Source organism: Terrapene carolina, unplaced genomic scaffold (genome assembly GCF_002925995.2).
Source record: "Terrapene carolina triunguis isolate 2854851 unplaced genomic scaffold, T_m_triunguis-2.0 Scaffold62, whole genome shotgun sequence".
Lineage (NCBI taxonomy): Eukaryota > Metazoa > Chordata > Testudines > Emydidae > Terrapene > Terrapene triunguis.
In genome coordinates this window covers 48,049,715-48,063,076 of record NW_020664413.1, presented here as the reverse complement: position 1 = coordinate 48,063,076, position 13,362 = coordinate 48,049,715, and the positions used below count along the sequence as shown (strand labels likewise).

The 13,362-nt window shown below is 39.9% G+C and overlaps 1 protein-coding gene across 6 annotated transcripts in view; it reads right to left on the bottom strand.

The window, feature by feature from the left end:
• Positions 1-13,362, bottom strand: part of GULP1 (GULP PTB domain containing engulfment adaptor 1) — a 167,514-nt gene that overhangs the window by 79,247 nt on the left and 74,905 nt on the right. The gene's annotated exons all lie outside the window — the stretch shown is intronic.

Genomic DNA, 13,362 nt, shown 5'->3' with positions numbered 1-13,362 from the left:
ATATACACACATATGCTAAATATGAATAAAAAGCAGGTTTCTTTGTGCAATATTTGATTTTCATTCAGCTGCACCAACATACATAATGCACAGAGAGGTGCATGAATTGTAAATTGAAAGTGACTTCAAAGCAATTCACAAGCTGCTCGTGTTACAGCAGTTTTCCAATATTCTTCTAATTCCCTAAGGTGCTTGATAAGAATTTCATTAAATTTCTTGCTACAGTACAGCTATTGTACTCAGAGCAATGTACTTTATCTGTGATCATTTTGAGGAAACTACGGTGTACCTATATAAAAGTTTATCTACTCCATCGATAGATCTTATAATAAACAACACAGTCTCACTAAAAATCTGTTTCTGTTAACTGAGTAGAATGTGTCATCTTGAGTACAACAGCGTGTACCTCAAAACAACATGCACGTTTGTCATCAACACTCAACATTATTATAATACCCGACTTGGGAGAGAGAGATTTTGCCACAGCAAAAGGCTTACAATGTTTTCAGTTTTTATTATGAATTGTTGACATACTCAGTGCATCTCCTGAGGTCTTAAAATAGAGGGCAGGTTCTTCCCTGGATAAATGACACTCAGGGAATAATTTTAAAGAGTTCACATGAGGGAGAGGTATGTGTCTTTTCTCCCCTCTCTCTACTGATATCCCTCCATCCCAAATATAGCCAGGTGCCCCAGTGGCAGTTCTCTTTCCCTGCCCCAAAGTAAATGCATGTGTTTAGCAAAGTGTGCACCTTCTTGGGACCAGAGATTTCTATCCCCAGTGCCCTATCCTGCCTCTGGCTCAGTCAACCCCCCAGCAGCTCACTTGTTTAGGGAACTAAAACTAGCTCAGGCTTCCAGCAGCTGTACCATGAGAGAAGGAGACTGAAGACCATCCAGTAGCTCTAGTTCCATAGGCCCATGTGAAGGGGGGAGTGAAGATCTTTCTCTAACCTCCTCATCTCCTCCTCCCCTGAGCTTTGAGCCCTGGACTGTAAAGAGGTTCTCTCAGTTCATATCCTTTCCCCCTTTTCTTTTAGATGAGGAGGTGATATATTGGGAGCAGAAGTGATGGAGTGGACATGTCTGTCTATGGGTGGACAAGAACAATTCTCTGATGCTGTATGTGTGAGAGATGAGAAAGAAGGGGACAGGGTGGATAGGTATGTGTGAGGAGGTGGGAGCTAGAGCAAAGGAATATGCACAAACATGAGGGCAGGAGTGAGGAGTGGATGGGTAAAAGGGCAGAAGCATGAGTGTGGATAGGTAAGAATGAACGAGGGATATGGATATACATGAGATTAGATTGCAAGGAGTGATTGGGATGGGGTGTGTACGTGTGGGTATTTGAGCATGTGGGTGGTATTGAGTGTAATACTCTCAATGTGGGTGGTATTGAGTGTTGTGTGTGTGGAGGTGGCATGAATAAATGGGTGTGCAGGCGTGGGCACATGGGAACTTCTCCCATGGGTGCCTCTTAATACTTTTATGTGGTTGCATCTAACATGTCCAAAAGAGTTATCAGGTTAAGGAGCCCACCACCTCTCAATACAAGTTTAAAGCCAAACAAAGTTACTCTCAAATTTGTCTCTTATTGTGTATCCACACGTACACATGTACACATACATTTGAGCAGTATGGATCTGGAAATCCTCGCTATGGCAGTAAAAAATCCATGTTATAGGTACTGTTGATTTACATGGATTTCAAATGACAGCTCGTACTTGGAGATCCACAATGAATATTCCACAAAGTAGAAATAAACTTTTTTTAATTTTAATATTTCTCAGGTTTATTCCCGACTGAGCACTTGGGGGTGGGGAGCAAAGGGAGGGGGCCAGACATCTAAAATAGAAAGATAAGTATTGCAAGCATAGGATTACATGACAAACCCATTCAAAACATATGTAAATGTAGATTATGCAAAATCTTCCAAAAACAAATCAACAATGAAGACTAAGCATTTCCCATAAATTATATGGACATATTTTGTCAGTTACATCAACATTTATGGAAGATAAATTAACTAATCAGAATTCTTCCAATGATTTGTAATGCAGTGCCTCATGGATTAATATTAGTTTTGACATCTAGCATCACTACAACAGGTTTTATTAAATTCAACAATTTTATACTGCATGTGGAATCAAAGATTATACATAATAAAGTATGCAGCATAGGAAAAGACAATGGGAAACATTTCATTCTAAAAACGTAATGGAAGTTTGTAGCATAAATGTCAATATTATTCATACAATATCTGAGTTCATGAGCTAATGTCATTATTTAAGTTGTCTGTATCTATATCCACTGACTGCAGCTGTTTCATTCAGGTATGTTCTTATGTTTGTAATGATGTTAGTAATTGACTATTACATGTTTGTCATGTCTCACCCATGACCTCTGTAAATTAACTGTCTCCTTTGGTCTTCAGGTAAAATATAAGTGTAAAGCTACAAACTTTGCACAGTTTAACAATGAACAAAAACATATTTTATGTGTTGGAGTATTTATATTATAATTAGAGCTGGTCAACCTGCAAAAAAGGATATATTTTTGATTTTTTCCTCATTAAAACTGAATTTTCAACCGAAAACCTTGTCAAAAACTCAAAATTCAGAAATTTTTGATCAGTCCTAATCCTAATTAAAAAACCACCTGACTCTATAATCATTTAGATGTGCATCTAGCTCATCTATGTAACTACATATTTCCTGTCACTGTTGCCCTCATCCTCTTTTCAATTGCTTCCTTCTGTTTATTTTGCCCAATTGTTGAGCCTTTGCAAATATTAGGTGCCAATCCTGCAAACACGTACATTCATGTTTAATTTCAAGACCATCAGGAGTCCTATTGGTTTCAATGGGACTATTCATGATAGTAAAGTACATGTAAGTGTTTGCAGGTTCAGGGCTTTCGATCGTAACCTCTTTGGGACAGAGATCAGTGTTTGTGCTGCCCTAGTACAATGGGTCCCCAGTCATGGTTAGCATCTCTGGGCACCACTGAAATAAACAAATGAGATTGTTCACTTACTCACTTTACAGCATGGATTGACTTTGGAGAAAATACATATATTTATTTGATCACATTTCCTAATTATATTTGATATTTGCAACTGATAAAATAGTTATTCATGTAACAGATTTATCCTTCTGTTTTTTTTTAAACATTCCAAACAAAAAGGCACACAGTATAATAGTTATGTGACTATATTTATCTTTGTCAAATATTTCAAATGCAAGTCTAGAGCTAAAGTGAACATTTAGTAATGCTGTGTAAAGTTTTCATGTGTATATTTTTTAGAAGCTGGACTTTCAAAACGGATGAATTTTAACACTTTGTACAAACATATATTAAACTATTGTAAAGTTGATTTATTTTTATACAAAATATTATATATTTGAATTGTTGTTTGCCTTTCTTCCAAACATTTTTCTCCACAGATGAATCAAAAGCTGTGCTTTTAACCATGGGACTCATTCTGAGCTCACTTGCACCTATATCTATCAGGAATCCAGTCAATGAATCCTGTGAGTGAGACAGGTCAAGTCAGACTCCATAATAAAGACTTGTATATTTAAAACATATTGGACACGGTCTTACTCTCTTTGACATTTTATAATATTGTTTATTATTTTTGCTACTGTTAGTTACTACTATTGACCCATTATTACATCACAGATACTGCATTTTATTGATATACAACTCTGTATTGAACTCATCAGAGATTACCTTCTGGATATTATTTGTATTGTGGTAGCACCTCGGTGTCTCAATTAGGGACCAGGGCCCCATTTGTGCCAGACATTATATAAACACACAGCACAAAGACAGTCCTGCCCCGAGAGTTTACAATCAAAGGTTAGAAGAAGGAGCAAATGTACCTGCCCTGCCTTCAGCAAGGTAACAAACCTGGCCCAGCTGGGAAGAATTAATGCATGCCAATTAGTACACTTTAGGCCTGATCCCACACCACTGAAGTCAATGGAAGTTTTATCACTGACTTCAATAGGAGGAGGATCAAGCCCAACAAGAGAAACATGGCCCAGAGGGCTGTGTCAGGCAAGGAGCTAGAAAACAGCCCCCTCCCCTCAGGGTGGGAATCATTTGTCATCCAGAACTTGATTGAAAACAGTTACATTTGAGACTTTTGCTTTCAATTCAGCTTAAGCAAGGTGCATTTAGGGCCAACCCGCATCCCATTGAAGCTAATGGGAGCCTTTGTAATTGCACTTTGGCTGAAGCCCAGTTGCATTTTTATTTATTTCCATAAAAAGAGGCCTCTCTTAACATTTGCTTTTTTTGTTGTTTAAATGAAACACAACCAAGTATGTTTAAACTCTGTCTAAACTTGGAATCCTTTTTTACCTGACCAGCTTATCACGTTAGCATGTTAAGTAGATACGTATTAATAAAGAAATAATAATGTCTAGAGCTCCTACAATATTTTGTCCATTGTCCATAACGGCTAACTTCACTAATCTCTTCTTTTACTGAGGTAATACTTCCCCTCCCCTGACACTATATTTTAGATTTAATTATATACTCTACTTCTTTAAAACAGTTTTACACTAAAAAACTATCTTTCAGAATGAAAAAAAAAAGATTTCAAAATATAAGATCCTGAAAAACAATTTTCAATAATTAACTACTGATCATTTAAAAAAGATGATGGTACATTAATGATAAATCTGACTGGTAAACTAGTTTTAGATGCATTTTAGGACATTAAAACTTTAAATTCCACTCTCCCAGTAGAGAGCAGTGCAGGATATTTTACTGATGTAATAATAAGATCTGTTTTCTTTTGTTACCACATTCCTAGTTTAAAAAACACCCAAGCTTTTAATCTTTCTCAACGAGAATTTCCTTGTGGCTTTGAAATCACTGACTGTTAAAAGTTCTCATTTATCTGAATTTAAAGGTAGCAATAGAAAAAATAAAGTACTCATCAAATTAACAAAGAAAGGAAGAAAGCAATGTAAATTTCACCAGAAACCTGCTGCCAAAATCTGATAAATTAGCTCTTTAAAATAGCAGAAGTTGGAAAGATGTTGATTTACTGCTTAAAGTAAGACTAAACATACCCATATCTCACAACACTACAATAATGAAGGTATGTAATGAAAAACAAAACAAAACAATAACGGGGGGACAGAAATGGAGTGTTTCATAAGCGTAAGAGTTGCAAATGAAACCAAACAGTTGTTCTGAATTCACACTGAAAATTGTTAGATGAATATATTTCTAACTTGCTAATCATTATTCAAGGTATTGCAACATTAGTGTAGACTTGGGGCTGGGGTGTCTTGTCTCCTAGGATGAGATATGGATGCATTTTTTAAAAATACTTTTGGCTCTTGTGCCATTCCCCCTTATGATTCTACTACAATCAGTTCCACAGCTGAGATAGTCTGCCTGATCTCCCTCTTAGTGAAAACCTTTGTCAGAGTGTGCGTGTGCATAGGGGAGTCCTAGGAGTGCCACACCTTGGAAAATAATTAACAGGCAAGGCTTTTCTCTAAGTGCAGTTGCCGTTATTATGGAGGCTGTTAATGTGGACACAGGGCCTGTATAGCAGTGTCCTTCCCAGGATGTGAATAAATATTGGAAAAAAATAGTCTGAATAAATATTAATTCCCCAGAAAGGAACCTAATTAGGGCCAGGGGGTCTCTGATCGGAGGCACATTTAAGAAACTGCTCAATACCGCGTGGACACTACTGGATTCCCTGAAAGACACTGAGAGCAGTGGCTTGCAGTCTCTGGCCACTGACTGAAAACCCTCTGAGACCATCTTCTAAGACTGTGGGAATAGGGACCTTCTTTGCTGTTCTATGAGATTTGCATCATAAATCAAATACAGTCCAGACTCAGTAATAGGCTGTGAAAGTGATCTTTTTTAGTAAACGGAAAGGATGGTAAACATCTTATTCTGGTCAGGAGAACCCAGACTGCAGAACGATTCTGAGGAGATGATGAAGCCAAGAATCTCTGCATGCAGACTGGCTGCCTCCTGCCTGATTGACACGTGAGGAAGGATATTAGAGGAGGTGCTCATGCCTTGGGAAAGAGCATTTGGGGCATGAGGGATTTTTCAGGAACTATTTGTAAAGAAGAAAGGAAAGCATGGTTATTGTTACAAAAGATAAATGGAAATGAAAAACAGCTGGGTGATAAATCAGTAAAATGAAGCCAGAGTTGAAGGCATTTAAGAGAAAATATTTAGGATAAGTGAAAAACAGGGAAAGGAAACTGTATTTGGTGAACTACTAAAATGGTGGAAAAAAGTTAGAAGAAATAGGGCTATAAATCAGATTTTTAGTTACTTAATAAGAAAAGGAATTGTCTTGTTCACTGAGGATGCTGAAGATATTGTGGCAAATTCTAAATTAATCCAAGGGAATATAAACTGGTTTAATTTGCACTTTTTCCTAGGGGTCTAAAGGTGCTGTAATGATTTAGGTATATCTACACAAGCTACAATCACTCTTCCAATTGCAGTACAGAGATTCCCTGAGCCAGCTTGCTTGAGTACTGGTAACAGCAAAGCTGTGGCAGCATGGACTTCAGTGTGGACTAGCCGAGGAAGTACCCATGCTTGAACAGCCTATGCTGAAGCTCGTGCTGCTGCAACTTCACTGCTATTTATACTCAAGCTAGCTCTCCTCAAACTACTGCGACTATGTGTACACAAGCTGGGAATCACACCATTAACTTGTAGTGTAGACGTAGCATAAGGGAGTCTAAACTGGTGTAACTTACATATCAATGAGCCAGAAGATATAGGAGGGAAACGAACCAAAGAGAAGGCATAGGTTAAAATAGGCCACCTCAGCACAATAGAATAGGAATGTGGGAAATAGACCAGCTTTTGCTTTAACTTATGTCTTCTTACACCCTTCAGTTCATAGTTTCTCTTGCTACACCTCTCTTCTGACCTCTCCCGCCTGGCCAAATTCAGAGGTTATGGGAAAAGCAGTGTAGGTTACAAATTTGCATGTTGTTAGTGAATATGGAGGTAAGAGAGGCTGAGTGTAACTGAATCTAATTTGGTGTAGTTTAAAAGCCAAGGAGACCAGAAGAATGTGTGAATTATACCATCTTAGATTCCTTTTGATTTACCACTGAGTTTGACCCACTGTTGCTGGGCACACCTCCAGGCTTGAAAGAGAAAAAAAAGGGCAAGAATCTAGATTCTAGAGTATAAATTTGTATTAGCTGACTCAGCTCATTTGTAAGCAAAATTTGTCTCCAAAATTACCCTAAACTTTGTAAGTAATCAAAACTCATGTTATCATGTTTATCAGCGAAAGAACACAGTGGGGATCTGTAAGAAAAGCAATTAACATGATGTATTTAAAAAATATATCAGATAATGGTGTAGCCATCAGACTGTAAATAGGAGTAAGAATAACAAATCCCAAAGAAATTGTAACATTAAAAGATACTGCCCACATCTCTACAAGGAAGATAAGAGCAGATTAGACCAAAGAGAGGGAAGCATTACTTCCTGCAAAGGACAAAGCTTATCTTGACAGAACTCTCACTACAGAAGATGTTGGTAATTAAAAACAAAACAAAACATACACTACTGTGCTATAGATTTGAAAAGCATTTTACAGACACTTTTTAAAAAGAGTTGGCATTTAAGGTCACGTAGTCTGACCTTCTATACAGCATGTAGTCTGACCTTCTATACATCACAGGCCACAAACCACCACCCAGCTACCCCCACACTAAGCCAACAATCAGAATTAGATCAAAGGATTACAGCTCTCAGGAGACTAAACTATCATGTGCCACAGGCAGAAAACAAGAGGGACAGAGGTGCACCAATGTCCAAGACCCCTCCAATGGCAGTGACATGGAATTAATTTAGTAAGATGTAACCAGATGATCATGCCCTGAAGATCTTACACTCCAAACCTGAATCCTGAAAACCTATAGTCAGATTGTGACTCAGACCATGAGTCTGTGAAAGGCAGAAAAAACAGTACCCCTTTCAACTTGTGAGGGCTACCTGGATCTTAGCTACATGCATGAAAGAATAAGCAGGGCTACATGCAAACTTACTTTCTCCCCAGAACAAGAGGATGGGGAATGAGTGGATTGTTCCTGTTGTCCTTCTGGCTAAGGGTAGCGATGTACTGCTGGCATAGGCAACCAATACAATACTATTCCCCAGGAGCAAGGAGGGGAGAAAAGTGGCTTGGGATGTTTCTCTTGGGCACAGTCTAAGCCTACGTGAAACAAGGATTGCAGGATCAGGGAGTAGGGCTCATAGGCTCTATGGCAGGGGTTCCCAAACTTGGTTCATGGCTTGTTCAGGGTAAGCCCCTGGCGGGCCGCGAGACTCTTTGTTTACCTGAGTGTCCGCAGGTACGGCCGCTCGCAGCTCCCAGTGGCTGCGGTTCGCTGTTCCCGGCCAATGGGAGCTGTGAGCAGCCATACCTGTGGCCACTTGCAGCTCCCAGTGGCCGCGGTTCGCCGTTCCCAGCCAATGGGAGCTGCAGAAAGCAGTGGCCCAGTCTGCACCGCTTCCCGCAGTTCTCATTGGCTGGGAACGGCAAACCGCGGCCACTGGGAGCTGCGAGCAGCCGTACCTGTGGACACTCAGGTAAACAAAGCGTCTCGCAGCCTGCCAGGGTCTTACCCTGAACAAGCCACGAACCAAGTTTGGGAGACCCTGTTCTATGGTAATATGAATAATAAGGGGGAGGCAAGTATGAGGAAGATACACAAGATACAAGATAACAGATACTGCTGTGACATGTACATCAAGTTGTTGGCTGTTTTTTTCTGAATTATTGATGTGTAAACTGACCAGAGCAGATATGTAAACATGACAGCTTCAGAGTTGGTGACAGGCATGAAAAGGAAAAATTATTAGGAGGGAGAGAGAATTCTCTCCTTATGGTATCAATTTATTTCTTGAAAATAATGCCTTCCTATACATTCCCTGTAATAGGTGGTGTCTTAAGCTCTGAATGTCCAAAGTTTTGAGTTACTACTCTCTCTTCACATGATTCATTACTCCTCACAGGCAAGAAAACTTTGCTTTTGGATGTGGGGAAAACAGAAACCATAACAAAAAAACTATCAATGTCAAAAAAGACAAAGCTCCCAAGCTCAATCCTTTGTATTTTTATTTGGACATAAATTATTTTTTTTCATTTCTGGCTGTTACACAAGGGAGCAAACTTTTTCCTTGCATGAGTGCATACCATTTCCCATGCACTTCAGTGGGGGCTCTGTGTGTGCATTTAGGGCACTGTCCCCAAGAGACTACAGTTCCTATATTCCCTATTCCAAAACTATCAAGTTCACTACTAATCTGACAGCCATCTAATTGCCTTAGGACAGGTGACACCAAGCTAACCTATCCTGTTTTTACATTATTATTTATCCTCCCTGTAGAGCCCCTTGCAGTATTTCAGTGATGACTCAATAAGATTTAGGATAACTAACAGCAAGTAATAATTTACAAAATAAACACAATATTGATGCTACTGTAATCTGGCTTCATGGTATTCCCAGGGCTTGTCTACATGGAGACTCAGGCTACGAGTATGTGTGCCAGCATAGATGAGTACGAGACCACATACATGCTTCCTGTTGCCGTTCCAAGTGTCCACATTACACTGTGCTGGACATGGGTGTAATGTGGTGTACATGCGTATATCCGTGTCCACACTGCTGCTGCTATTTCACAGTGTTAGCGTTACCGTTTTGGGCATTATCCCAGGGCTCTGTGAGGACAGGGAGACACTCTAGGAATCACTTTGCTGTGTACTGTTGTTACTCTCATAGAATCATAGAACTGGAAGGGATCTCGAGAGGTCATCTAGTCCAGTCCCCTGCACTCATGGCAAGACTAATTATCTAGACCATTCCTGACAGGTGTTTGTCTAACCTCCTCTTAAAAATCTACAATGATGGAGATTCCACAGCCTCCCTATGCAATTTATTCCAGTGCTTAACCACCTTGACAGTTAGAAAAATTTTCCTAATGTCCAATCTAAACCTCCCTTGCTTCAGTATAAGCCCATTGCTTCTTGTCCTCTCCTCAGAGGTTAAGAACATTTTTTCTTCCTCCTCCTTGTAACAAAGTTTTATATGCTTGAAAACTGTTATGTCCCCTCTCAGTCTTCTCTTTTCCAGACTAAACAAACCCATTTTTTTCAATCTTCCCTCATAGGTCATGTTTTCTAGACCTTTAATAATTTTTTATTTATTTTCTCTGGACTCTCTCCAATTTGTCCACATCCTTCCTGAAATGTGGTGCCCAGAACTGGACAGAATACTCCAGTTGAGACCTAATCAGAGCAGAAGAATTACTTCTCATGTCTCACTTACAACACTCCTGCTAATACATCTCAGAATGATGTTCGCTTTTTTTGCAACAGCGTTACACTGTTGACTCATTTAGCTTGTGATCCACTATGACCCCCAGATCCCTTTCCAAGTGTACTCTGTATGAATTATCTAAATCACTGTGGAAGATATTGAACAGAACTGGACCCAGAACTGATCCGTGTGGCACTCCACTCGTTATGCCCTTCCAGTATGACCGTGAACCACTGATAACTCTGGGAACAGTTTTTCAACCAGTTTTGCACCCACCTTATAGTAGCTCCCTCTGGGTTGCATTTCCCTAGTTTATTTATGAGAAGGTCATGTGAAACAGTATCAAAAGCTTTACTAAAGTCAAGATATACCACGTCTACCGCTTTCCACCCCCCATCCACAAGGCTTGTTACGCTGTGAAAGACAGCTATCAGGTTGGTTTGACACAATTTGTTTTTGACAAATCCATGCTGACTGTTACTTATCACCTTATTATCTTCTAGATGTTTGCAAACTGATTGCTTAATTATTTGCTCCATTATCTTTCTGGGTACAGAAGTTAAGCTGACGGGTCTGTAATTCCCCGGATTGTCCTTATTTTCAGATAATTGCTAATGGCTCAGATATCTCCTCAGTCAGCTCCTTGAGTATTCTAGGATGCATTTCATCAGGCCCTGGTGACTTGAAGACATCTAATTTGTCCAAGTAATTTTTAACTTGTTCTTCCCCTATTTTAGCCTCTTCTGATCCAATCTTATTTTCAGTAGCATTCACTATGTTAGACGTTCAATCACCATCAAACTTCTTGGTGAAAACCGAAACAAGGAAGTCATTAAGCACCTCTGCCATTTGCACACTTTCTGTTATTATTCCCCCCTCCCACCGAGTAACAGGCCTACCCTGTCCTTGGTCTTCCTCTTGCTTCTAATGTATTTGTAGAATGTTTTCTTGTTACCCTTTATGTCTCTAGCTAGTTTGATATCGTTTTGTGCCTCGGCCTTTCTAATTTTGTCCCTACATACTTGTGTTATTTGTTTATATTCATCCTTTGTAATTTGACCTAGTTTGCACTTTTTGTAGGACTCCTTTTTGATTTTTAGATCATTGAAGATCTCCTGGTTAAGCCAGGGTGGTCTCTTGCCATACTTACTATCTTTCCTACGCAGTGGGATGGTTTGCTCTTGTGCCCTTAATAATATCTCTAAAAAACTGCCAACTGTCTTCTATTGGTTTTCCCCTTAGACTTGCTTCCCATGGGAACTTACCTACCTGCTCCCTGAGTCTGCTTAAGTCTGCCTTCTTAAAATTCATCATCTTTATTTTGCTATTCTCCCTCCTACCATTCCTTAGAATCATGAACTCTATCATTTCATGATCACTTTCACCCAAGCTGCCTTCCAAATTCTCAACCAGTTCCTCCCTATTTGTCAAAATCAAATCTAGAATAGTCTCTCCCCTGGTAGCTGTCTCCACCTTCTGAAATAAAAAATGGTCTCCAATACATTCCAATAACTTGTTGGATAATCTGTGCCCTGTTGTGTTATTTTCCCAACAGATGTCTGGGTAGTTGAAGTCCCCTATCACCACCAAGTCCTGTGCTTTGGATGATTTTGTTAGCTGTTTAAAAAAAAGCCTCATACAGCTCTTCTTCCTGGCTAGGTGGTCTATAGTAGACCTCTACTATGACATCACTCTTGTTTTTTACCCCTTTTATCCTTACCCAGAGACTTTCAACAAGTCTGTCTCCTATTTCCATCTCAACCTCAGTCCAAGTGTATATATACAATATATAAGGCAACACCTCCTCTCTTTTTTCCCTGCTGCTCCTTCCTGTCCCCCACCTTCACATATTTGCTAATATTTGTGAGGGTAAAAAGTAGTTCTTCCATCCTGAGTGGGCTCAGGACAAACCTTGTTTGCAAACTGTACAGGCAGCTGGATCCCACCCATGTGCATGCTGGTCGTGGTTCCCACTGGGCAAGGGTAATCAGGGATACCATATGTGCACACATGTAGGCACAACAGGAAGGCAGAGGATGACATTTGCCTGTGCTTATGGACACCTTCACATCCTGTACAGCTGCTGGAAGAGACACATGAGGGAACACTGTCACAAAACTTGTGGGCTACGTAACTTTGTGAGGGTTTTGTTTCCCTGAAAATGAAGACCATTCACGATTCATTCCTGTGAAATTGCACACATTACAGACAATTAGAACAGGACATCTCTACTCGGTTATCACCTGAGGGGTGGGTTTGTGCTGTGAGGGGGTGGCCAAGTTGTAATGCAGTCATCTTGCAATGTTTTTGTCTTCACTATTCATACTTGTTTAGAAGCCTCTGTTATTGGGAGCTCCCAATCTTTCTTAACGACCTATGAGGATTTGCTTGTGGGGGGAAGAGGGGTTACACAGCCAGTCACCATTCATTGTCAGCAGTGCTAATTGTATTTAAAAGATGTATAGCGCTCTAATCACTACTACAATTGCATGGCAAGTTGGGGTGTAACTCTACAGTGCATTAGCCTGCCATGCGCACCCTGCTGTGCAGAAAGTCAAAGTACACTATGGAGCTTTTAGCATGTGATAGCAGGGTCCACACAGAAACTTAGTATGCAGCAGGCTGGTGTGCTGTACATTCACACTCTGGCTTGCCATGCACTAAGTCTCAGTGTGGACAAGCCCTTAGTCTCTGCATCTGGTTCCTATCTCTCTCAGGAAGTGCAAGAGAGCCATCAGGAAGGACAGCACTGCATAGTGTCCTGTAGGAATACGTGCAGTGTTACCAACTCTTGTAATTTTATCACAAGTGCCATGGTATTTGTGGTTTTCTTAAAGCCCTCACCTTCCAGAGTCATACACAGCTTTCATAAAAAAGAAAAAGCTTCTAGGCTTCATAGCGGTGGGGAAAAGCTAGAAAATGGCAACCCTAAGTGCTGAAAAAACAAATGAAGAAAACTAAAAATGCCTATTTTAAAATTATCATTATTTTAAGCCAATCCTGTAATATT